Genomic DNA, 10,135 nt, shown 5'->3' on the forward strand with positions numbered 1-10,135 from the left:
ATTTATGATAAAAACTCTCCAGAAAGCAGGCATAGAAGGAACATACCTCAACATAATAAAAGCTATATATGACAAACCCACAGCAAACATTATCCTCAATGGTGAAAAACTGAAAGCATTTCCCTTAAAGTCAGGAAAAAGACAAGGGTGCCCACTCTCACCACTACTATTCAACATAGTTTTGGAAGTGTTGGCCACAGCAATCAGAGCAGAAAAAGAAATAAAAGGAATCCAGATAGGAAAAGAAGAAGTAAAACTCTCACTGTTTGCAGACGACATGATCCTCTACATAGAAAACCCTAAAGACTCCACCAGAAAATTACTAGAGCTAATCAATGAATATAGTAAAGTTGCAGGATATAAAATTAACACACAGAAATCCCTTTCATTCCTACACACTAACAATGAGAAAACAGAAAGAGAAATTAAGGAAACAATTCCATTCACCATTGCAATGAAAAGAATAAAATACTTAGGAATAAATCTACCTAAGGAAACAAAAGACCTATATATATAAAACACTGATGAAAGAAATCAAAGATGACACAAATAGATGGAAAAATATACTTGTTCTTGGATGGGAAGAATCAATATAGTGAAAATGAGTATACTACCCAAAGCAATCTATAGATTCAATGCAATCCCTATCAAGCTACCAACGGTATTTTTCACAGAACTAGAACAAATAATTTCACAATTTGTATGGAAACACAAAAAAACCTCAAATAGCCAAAGCAATTTTGGGAAAGAAGAATGGAACTGGAAGAATCAACCTGCCTGACTTCAGACTATACTACAAAGCTACAGTCATCAAGACAGTATGGTACTGGCACAAAGACAGAAATATAGATCAATGGAACAAAATAGAAAGCCCAGAGATAAATCCACACACCTATGGACACCTTATCTTTGACAAAGGAGGCAAGAATATACAATGGAGAAAAGACAATCTCTTTAACAAGTGGTGCTGGGAAAACTGGTCAACCACTTGTAAAAGAATGAAACTAGAACACTTTCTAACACTATACACAAAATAAACTCACTGTGGATTAAATATATAAATGTAAGACCAGAAACTATAAAACTCCTAGAGGAAAACATAGGCAAAACGCTCTCCGACATAAATCACAGCAGGATCCTCTATGACCCACCTCCCAAAGTGATGGAAATAAAAGCAAAAATAAATGGGAGCTAATGAAACTTAAAAGCTTTTGCACAACGAAGGAAATTATAAGCAAGGTGAAAAGACAGTCCTCAGAATGGGAGAAAATAATAGCAAACAAAGCAACTGACAAAGAATTAATCTCAAAAATATACAAGCAGCTCATGCAGCTCAATTCCAGAAAAATAAATGACCCAATCAAAAAATGGGCCAAAGAACTAAACAGACATTTCTCCAAAGACATACAGATGGCTAACAAACACATAAAAAATGCTCAACATCACTTATTATCAGAGAAATGCAAATCAAAACCACAATGAGGTACCATCTCACACCGGTCAGAATGGCTAGTATCAAAAAGTCTACAAACAATGAATGCTGGAGAGGGTGCAGAGAAAAGGGAACCCTCTTACACTGTTGGTGGGAATGCAAACTAGTACAGCCACTATGGAGAACAGTGTGGAGATTCCTTAAAAAACTGAAAATAGAACTGCCATACAACCCAGCAATCCCACTCCCGGGCATACACACTGAGGAAACCAGATCTGAAAGAGACACATGTATCCCAATGTTCATTGCAACACTGTTTACAATAGCTAGGACATGGAAGCAACCTAGATGCCCATCGGCAGATGAATGGATAAGAAAGCTGTGGTACATATACACTCAGCTATTAAAAAGAACACATTTGAATCAGTTCTAATGAGGTGGATGAAACTGGAGCCTATTATACTGAGTGAAGTAAGTCAGAAAGAAAAACACCATTACAGTATATTAACACATATATATAGAATTTATAAAGATGGTAACGTTGACCCCATATGTGAGACAGCAAAAGAGACACAGATGTAAAAAACAGACTTTTGGACTCTGTGGGAGAAGGCAAGGGTGGGATGATTTGAGAACAGCATTGAAACATGCATATTACCATATGTGAATTAGATCACCAGTCTAAGTTCAATGCATGAAACAGGGTACTCAAAGCCAGTATACTGGTACAACCCTGAGGGATGGGATGCGAAGGGAGGTGGGAAGGGGATTTGGGATGGGGGACATATGTACACCCATGGCTGATTCATGTCAATGTATGGCAAAAACCACTACAATATTGTAATTAGCCTCCAATTAAATTAATTAAAAATATATATTAAACTAAAAGTATAAAATATTCAGTATTATATACATGTGATTAATTAAACATTAATAAAAAGAAGATGGGGTGGTTTTGGCAAATTAACTTCTATGGCAAGCAATGTGGCTGTTTCTCATCTAGTTACAACACTTTAATAGGTTCAAGTTTAGCTCCATCCAGTAGATACATTACCATTTGAATAGAGACCTCTGCTGCCATATGGGGAGATTCTGCTATTCCCCAGGGCACAACAGGACTCTCAATCCATAAGGTAAATAGCTCTGCTCCAGTAGAGACTTGAGTTTCAATAAGGGCTCAGTGTAACTCCAGACGTTGCCCCTCCATTGGTGAATAACTTTGGACTGATTCTGTGAGTTCAGTTCAGTTCAGTCACTCAGTCGTGTCCGACTCTTTGCAACCCCATGAACCGCAGCACACCAGGCCTCCCTGTCCATCACCAACTCCCAGAGTTCACCCAAACCCATGTCCATTGAGTCAGTGATGCCATCCAACCATCTCATCCTCTGTCGCCCCCTTCTCCTCCTGCCCTCAATCTTTCCCAGCATCAGGGTCTTTTCAAATGAGTCAACTCTTCGCATCAGATGGCCAAAGTATTGGAGTTTCAGCTTCAGCATCAGTCCTTCCAATGAATACCCAGGACTGATCTCCTTTAGGATGGACTGGTTGGATCTCCTTGCAGTCCAAGGGACTCTCAAGAGTCTTCTCCAACACCACAGTTCAAAAGCATCAATTCTTTGGTGCTCAGCTTTCTTCACAGTCCAACTCTCACATCCATACATGGCCACTGGAAAAACCATAGCCTTGACTAGACGGGCCTTTGTTGGCAAAGTAATATCTCTGCTTTTTAATATGCTGTCTAGGTTGGTCATAACTTTCCTTCCAAGGAGTAAGCATCTTTTAATTTCATGGCTGCAATCACCATCTGCAGTGATTTTGGAGCCCAAAAATATAAAGTCAGCCACTGTTTCCACTGTTTCCCCATCTATTTGCCATGAAGTGATGGGACCAGATGCTATGATCTTAGTTTTCTGAATGTTGAGCTTTAAGCCAACTTTTTCACTCTCCTCTTCACTGAAGCAAACTAGAAGAGAAAACATAGGTCATGGAGGCAAACTGGCCTTACCCATAGTTCCTGAGATGAGCTGTGTAACTTGGACTGGGGGCAGGGGCAGGTGTACAGAAGGGTTGGAAAATGCAGTCCAGGGGGATTTAGTCCCTAGGATATTCCCACATGTGTCTGCCTCAGTCAGAAGATCCTGGAATCCGGGAAATAAAAAAAGGCCCCTTCCTACACAGACTCCAGGAAGAGTTTAGAACCCCAAGTAAATTCCCTACATACGAATATTCAAGTTGCTAAGTTTCAAAGATGCAAACGTGTGTTCCATTGATGTCTGGCATGAGCGAAATTTCAGCTTGCCCTCCATCTCCTATGGCTGAGGGTCCTCCAGCTCTACTGTCTCACACCTTCTCTTCCTCCTCCACTCAGTAACTCTTTTTGCCTGTTCACTCATGCCAGCCCCTGTATACCCTGTGTTGTACTTCTCAAGGTACTGTACGTTTCAAGGTACTGTAAGATTAAAAATGTTTTCTTTATTTTCTGTTTTTTTTTTATGTATTATTTGTGTGAAAAGTATTATAAACCTATTACAGTACAGTACTATATAGCCAATTGTGTTAGTTGGGTGTGGGGCTGCCGGGGCTGGCAGGCGGCCCGGACCTGGGTTTCGGTTTCCCGTGAAATGGTGGGATTCCCCGCCCCCATCAGGTAACCTGGAGCCAGCCAATCAATATGCGCCCAGTAAGAAACAAAGGGAGAGCTAAAAAGCCCGCGGACGCCTAAGTTTGAACAAAAGCCCGCGAAAGTTTGTACCAATAAAATTGCTTTGCAAACATGTAACCAATCCGCTTAAGCCAGCTACTAACTGCTTATGCATACCTTATAAATTTGGGTAACCGCCTCTGCTCAGGGCTCTCTGACCCCGTACCACTGTGTTGGACGCGCGGCAGGAGCCCTGATTCGAGTCAGTAATAAACTTCCCTTTTTTGCGAGTTGCATTGTCTTGGAAGCCTTCTCTCTTCCCGCTCGGGGATTCGGACATCGGGCAAAACATTGGGTAGCTAGGTTAACTTTGTTGGACTTTAACAAATTGGACTTATGAAAGTGCTCTCAGAACAGAACTCATTCATATGGAGGGGCTTACTCTATACAAATTACTAAGCTCAATGAATTGCAATAACTTCATTTTAAATGTACTACTTTACCCTCTTGATTTAGAAGTGGCAATGTATGAAGCAACTAATTGTTCATCATAGTTTTTCTTTGGAAGACCTGAAGCACAGTTTCTGGCTTACCCAGTACAGGTGTCAAGCCCCTAAGTTACATGGAACCACCTTATCACCTTACTTTATAATTTTGAATGACTGGACTTAGTGTTTTATTGTCGTCACAGAATTTAAATTCTTGAGGGTTTGCAAAGAAAACTGGATGTCTGGGGCAGGAGTGAAAGTATTAATCTTCACACTTTAATAGCTTTCCCTCCACCCTGCGATAATGTATAGGCGAGTCCTGTTTTCTGAGTAAAATGTAAATCCAACCACTTCCTACTAACACCTTTGCTTTTGTCACTCTGATTCAAGACACCATCATCTCTCAGGTGGACTACTACAATAGCCTCCTAACTGGCATCTCCACCTTCAGTTTTACATCCTGTGGCAAATGTCATAGATTAGTGCACATGACTCCATTCCAATCTCAGTTACAGCAAGTAAGGTTTGACAGAAGTTGGAAACCAAGTCTACATTTCCTGAACTCCTGCCTTGGTGGTCTGGATTCCACTAATAACTTCACCTCTGCCAAGCAGATAATAAACACCCATGAGACTAGGAAGGAGAAGTGAGATGTAGTCCGTGCTTCTTCTGTGGATTCTGGTTTCTGTTAGTGAGCATGGGCTCAGAAAATTTCACTTCTTCTGTAGCAGTGATAACAGAGGTCCCAGGATACAGTTCCTAGTTTTGTGGGTATCAAAAGGCAAGGCATGAGACATCTACTTTGACTGTAGATGGAGAAGGAGGCAGTGTGGTCTCAAAGCAAGTATCTGTGATGGTCTCAGCAGAAACAAAGTAGTCCAGTGGCTTCCTCACTTTCCACCCTCTTGATTATACCAGTTCTGCAGTACTATTCAGAAAAATAGTTCTGTAAATTTTAATACCTGAGTTAAATAAAAATGGCCACCCGCAAGAGTCCCTCATGCTTTTTCCTCACCCCCAATTATTTTGTAGACTCTTATCATCTATTTATGCATGCCTGTTTTTGAACTTTGTAAGTTCTCCGGGCAAGAATACTGCAGTGGGGTTGCCTTTCCCTTCTCCAGGTGTTCTTCCTGACCCAGGGATCAAACCCAGGTCTTCCACATTGCAAGCAGATTCTTCACCATATGGGCCATCAGGCAAGCCCCAAGAATACTGGAATGGGTAGCCATTCCCTCGTCCCGAGGATCTTCCTGACCCAGAGCTAGAACCTGGGTCTCCTGCATTGCAAGCATATTTTCAACATCTGAGACACCCAGAAAGCCCTTAAAAATGGCCTCATATAGTATATATTCTTGGGACTTCCCTGGTGGTCAAGTGGTTAAGAATCTGCCTTGCAAGGCAGGGGACACAGGTTTGGTCCCTGGTCAGGGAACTAAGAGGCTTCCCAGACAGCTTAGAGGGTAACCAATATTCCTGCAATGCAGGAGACACAGAAGACATCAGTTCAATTCCTGGGTCAGAAAGATCCCCTAGAAGAGGGCATGGCAACCCACTCCAGTATTATTGCCTGGAAAATCCTAAGGAGCCTGGCGGGCTATAGTCCAAAGAGTCACAAAGAGTCAGACATGACTGAGCAACTAAACACACACACACAGGGGACTAATATCCCACATACTGCCTAGCAGCTAAGCACACATCCCACAACTAGAGAGCCCAAGTGGCCCAACTACTGAGTCCATGTGCCACAATGTGCACTGAAACAAAGATCCCACATGTTGCAACTAATACCCAACACAACTAAATAAATATTAAAAACAAAACAAAAAACTTAAAATTAAAAAAAGTATAATGACAGTAATGATGCTGCAAGTTGGCAAGAATGTGGAGCAACTAGAAAGCTCATTCTTTGTTTTTGGGAATATACACTGGTACAACCATTTTGAAACATAATTTTATTATTACTTAGTAAAGTTGAGGGACTTCTCTGGTGGCTCAGCAGTAAAGAATCTGCCTGCCAATTCAGGAGGCTTGGGTTTGATCCCCAGGTCAGGAAGATCCCTTGGAGAAGGAAACAGCAACCCATTCCAGTATTCTTTCCTAGGAAAGCCCATGGACAGAGGAGTCAGGCAGGTTGCAGTTCATGGGGTCATAAAGAGTAGGAAGTGACTTAGCGACTAAACAACAAGTAAAGTTGAAATGTTTGCAAATCCAAACTTGCTCTGCTCCCTGCATGATGGGCCAGTGAATTGGAGACAAAGGGTTGAGGCAAGGAATACAATTTTATTCAAAAAGCTGTTTGACCTATCAGATGGCAAAACTAATGTCTCACAGGATCTGGATAGCCAGGTTCTTTTATAGATCAGAGATGGGGGGAGGTGAGGAAACAAAGTAAAAAGGCCATTAATCTTGCAAATATCTCCTAGAATGGCAAGCCTCAGGCAGGAGATGTGTTAATTTCTTCCTTCCTGCCATCCACAGGTGGACAGGGTCCTGAACAAAGGCACTTTAGCTTAACAGTTAGGCAGAGGGGCAGGATTCCCTGAGGCAGGCCATTATGTATGATTACAATAACAAAAGCAATGAAAAGCAAGTCAAAGAAACAGTTCCAACATGGAGTCAGAATTGGCTTTTCCCTGCAACAGAACTTGGGCACACCCTATGACCCAATTTCATCTAGGCATGTACTCTAGATCAGGGCTTCTCAACTGTTGACATTTTGGAACAGATAATTCTGCCTTGTGGAGGGCTGTCCTGTGCATTGTAGGATGTTTAGCAGCATCCCTGGCCTCCACCCACCAGATGCCAGGAGCACATCCTCAGTTATGACAACCAAAAATGTTTCCAGACATCAAATGTCACCCTGGTTGGGGGGGGTGTATAAAATCACCCTCAAGTGAGAATCTAGAGAAACTATCATGTATGGGCATAGGGGGATATGAATGAAAAAGTTCATTGCACAATAATTTGCAAAAGCATAAAACCGAAAGAATTCTATATGTCCAGCAACAGGAAATACACACATTGTGAGATTTTCATATGATGGATAACTATACACCAATGAAAACTGATTACTACAGTTGAACACATCAATATGAATAAATCTCACAAACACAAAATTGAGGGAGGGGAAGAGGAAGACAAGTAATACATCTAGTATAATTACATTTACATAAAGTCCAAAATGGATAAGATATAACATTATTTAAAGGAATATTGTGTGCTAATAAGTGAATTATTAACAAAGTTCAGGATAGTTGTTACCTCTGCAAAGGAATATGTGGCTGAATCAGGGAGGGCATGGGTAAGGCCTCAAAGGCATTGGCTGTGTTCTAATTCTCAAGCTTGGTGATGGATATACAAGTTTTTATATTATTATGATATACCTTACATATATGCTGTATTATCTTCTGTATATACTAAATAGTTAATAATTTATAAGGAACTGATGGAGTCTAAAATAAGGTGGGAGAATGGGAAGAAAGGCACAAGAGTAAATAACAGATTGGATGAGAGAGAGAAAAAGAGAAGAGCCAACTTTTAGGTGCCTCTTAGTTTTAAACTCATTTTCTTCATGGATTTGGTGATGAAATCAATTCCTCATCTATGCCCACATAAACCATTGCTTAGACTTCTAAGAAATGTAAATTTCATGCCTCAAAATCTATTCTTCTATATGATGTGATCCACAGTACTTGATAATACCACATGTCAGAAAACTCCCTTGTCTGAGCATCCTGCCATGTTAGAATTGTAAACATATACTCATTTGCATTCCTTGGAGTTATAAGCATCTGAGAATAGGGGACTTAGAGTAAAAGTGATTCTTCATCACTAACTTTACTATCATTAGAATATCTTTAACTGGTACAGAAAACTGTTTCCAACTCTGGCACCCACCCTACTCCTCTGATTTTCTCCCAATGGTCACCTCCCAGGTAGTGGAATAAAAGGAGAGTTTTGGATCATATCCTTTCAGAAGACAGAGCCATAAACAACGAAAATACCAAAACATCCTAACCTTCCGTGGGTTGAGACAGAGAGGTACAAGACAGATGTTTTCCTAGAAGAAGCACAAAGTTTTCAAGGTTGAAGGACTCAGTGAGAACATATTTGATATATGTGAAAATAGAAAAACCCACAGACATCCAGAGAAACAGGAAATGCAGGGTTTGTCCCTGACCTGAGTTAGGGACCATCTCTCAGAGACCCAGAGAAGCCTGATATGTTAGAGCTAAAGCAACCCTCAGAGCAGCAACCCTGAGCTCCCTTCCTCACCATGAGAAGCTTCACATGCATCTATGTGGATAATGTGGCCCACTTGTCCTCTTGAAAGTGAAAGTCACTCAGTCGTGTCCAACTCTTTGCAACCCTATGGACTATACAGTTCATGGAATTCTCCAGGCCAGAATACTGGAAAAAGTAGCCATTCACTTCCCCAGATCTTCCCAACCCAGGGATCGAACCCAGGTCTCCTACATTGCAGGCAGATTCTTTACCAGCTAAGCTACCAGGGAAGCCCAAGGATACTGGAGTGGGTAGCCTATCCCTTCTCCAGGGAACTTCCCAACCCAGAAATCGAATTGGGGTCTCCTGCATTGCAGGTGGATTCTGTACCAGCTGAGCTACCAGAGAATCCCACTTGTCCTGTATAAAAGCAACCACCTCTTAGATACCTCTTAGTCTTGACAGTATAGCACTCAAAGAAGGTGTGTGTGGTTTTGGGGGGTTTTAATTAATTTATTTATTATAATTGAAGGCTAATTACTTTACAAATATTGTGGTGGCTTTTGCTATACATTGACATGAATCAGCCACAAGTGTACATGTGAGGTGTGTGTTTTTTGTCTAAAGTGAATCTCCAAAAGTTCTCAAGCCCACATAAGGGCTTTTCATATCAACTACGGTTAATATATGGGTGGCTCCATGGTAAAGAATCCGCCTGCAATGCAGGAAACGTGGGAGACATGGGTTTGATCCCTGTGTCAGGAAGATCCCTTGGAGGAGGAAATGACAACCCACTCCAGTATTCCCACTGGGATAATCTGATAGACAGAGGAGCCTTGTGGGCTGCAGTCCCCAGGGTTGCATAGAGTCAGACATGAGTGAATTCCATTACATTAACTATATTAACACAGAAATACACACACACACACACACACACACACACACACACACACACACACCCTTCTAGCATGGCATGAATCTGACAACCAATTTGAAGCCTTTAAGTGACACTCATGGATAAAATTTTACTTGGACTCTTCTTTCAGTAAACAGTGGTGACAAAAGGCCTTGTGCCTTTTTTTCTTTGTTCTAGCCATAAGGAATACTCTGTTAGTACGTGATAATACATTTTTAAATGTCAAAACCAGTGACAGGGAAAAGGGTTATGGATACCTTATACTAACTTCACTTAACAGACCTTTATCAAGTCCCCATAGGGGGACTTTCTTCATAAAGAAAACACAGGGCTTTAGGAGAGACAAATAAATAAAGCCTTTATATTCCCAACTATTTAGAAGCTCACACTTTAGGGAGGTGGGGAGATACACACAATAATAAATAATGTG

The sequence above is a fragment of the Odocoileus virginianus genome, unplaced genomic scaffold, assembly GCF_023699985.2.
Source record: "Odocoileus virginianus isolate 20LAN1187 ecotype Illinois unplaced genomic scaffold, Ovbor_1.2 Unplaced_Contig_37, whole genome shotgun sequence".
Classification (NCBI taxonomy): Eukaryota; Metazoa; Chordata; class Mammalia; order Artiodactyla; family Cervidae; genus Odocoileus; species Odocoileus virginianus.